Consider the following 214-nt stretch of genomic DNA (forward strand, 5'->3'; position numbering starts at 1 on the left):
GTACAGACAAAAACAAAAACAAAAAAAAAAAAAAAAAAAACAACTATGGCTTGAGCTGCATCTAAAGAAGACAGAGTCTCAAAATAAAGTCCCAGTGACCAGATTTACATACTTCTTCAAATAGTGAAAATTGAGATTATTTTGTAATTGGTGCCGCCCAGTCCATTAAATTCAGATATGCATCGGACACCAGAGGGTGTGACCAGAATAGTTA

This window comes from Octodon degus, unplaced genomic scaffold (assembly GCF_000260255.1).
Source record: "Octodon degus isolate 3935 unplaced genomic scaffold, OctDeg1.0 scaffold00027, whole genome shotgun sequence".
NCBI lineage: Eukaryota > Metazoa > Chordata > Mammalia > Rodentia > Octodontidae > Octodon > Octodon degus.